We start from the raw sequence: 609 nt of genomic DNA, 5'->3' as shown, positions 1-609 counted from the left end.
TCATTTGCGTTTTATTTGTAAATAAATCATTTTACCGTGACCGGTTATTTCAGGTAAGATAAAGTAAAATTCAGTGTGTGTCGAAATTCAATTTACCAATTTGATCAGTAAATTTATGGACCCAATTGAAATTTGCTTCAAAGATATCATTGCCATTTTGTAGTCATCCTTTTTCTAATAGCGGTTTAACGAAATTGATTGGAGTTTAAATAAAAGTATTTCAACATAGCAAAAGGTATATTTATACCAAAGAACCTTAAATTGGGTAAAATAAGTGCAAAAAAGGCATTTTAAAACTGTTCATTTTTCAAAAAATTTGGAAGAATGGTATTAAGGTCTTTTTTACAATTTTTCTTTTCTTCCATTTAACCAAATCTGCTTCTCCAACCTTTGTCAAGATCCCCATAGTGACTCTCCTTATCTTGGACACACTGTATAAAATTAGATAATCATTTTATGTCACTTACAATAATTGTTCGTTGTGTATAATAGAAGTATTTTGTTTTGCACCATTACTTACTATTATCGACTGATTTCTTGCTAAGTTTGTCAGTACAGACATCCGGTAATTTGCGTGATTTAATAGGGCAAAATACCACCCCATCCAAC

Source organism: Ips typographus, linkage group LG2 (genome assembly GCF_016097725.1).
Source record: "Ips typographus isolate SLU linkage group LG2, UJ_Ityp_2.0, whole genome shotgun sequence".
Lineage (NCBI taxonomy): Eukaryota > Metazoa > Arthropoda > Insecta > Coleoptera > Curculionidae > Ips > Ips typographus.
The sequence above is the reverse complement of the archived record's forward strand: the minus strand, read 5'-3'. Positions refer to the sequence as shown.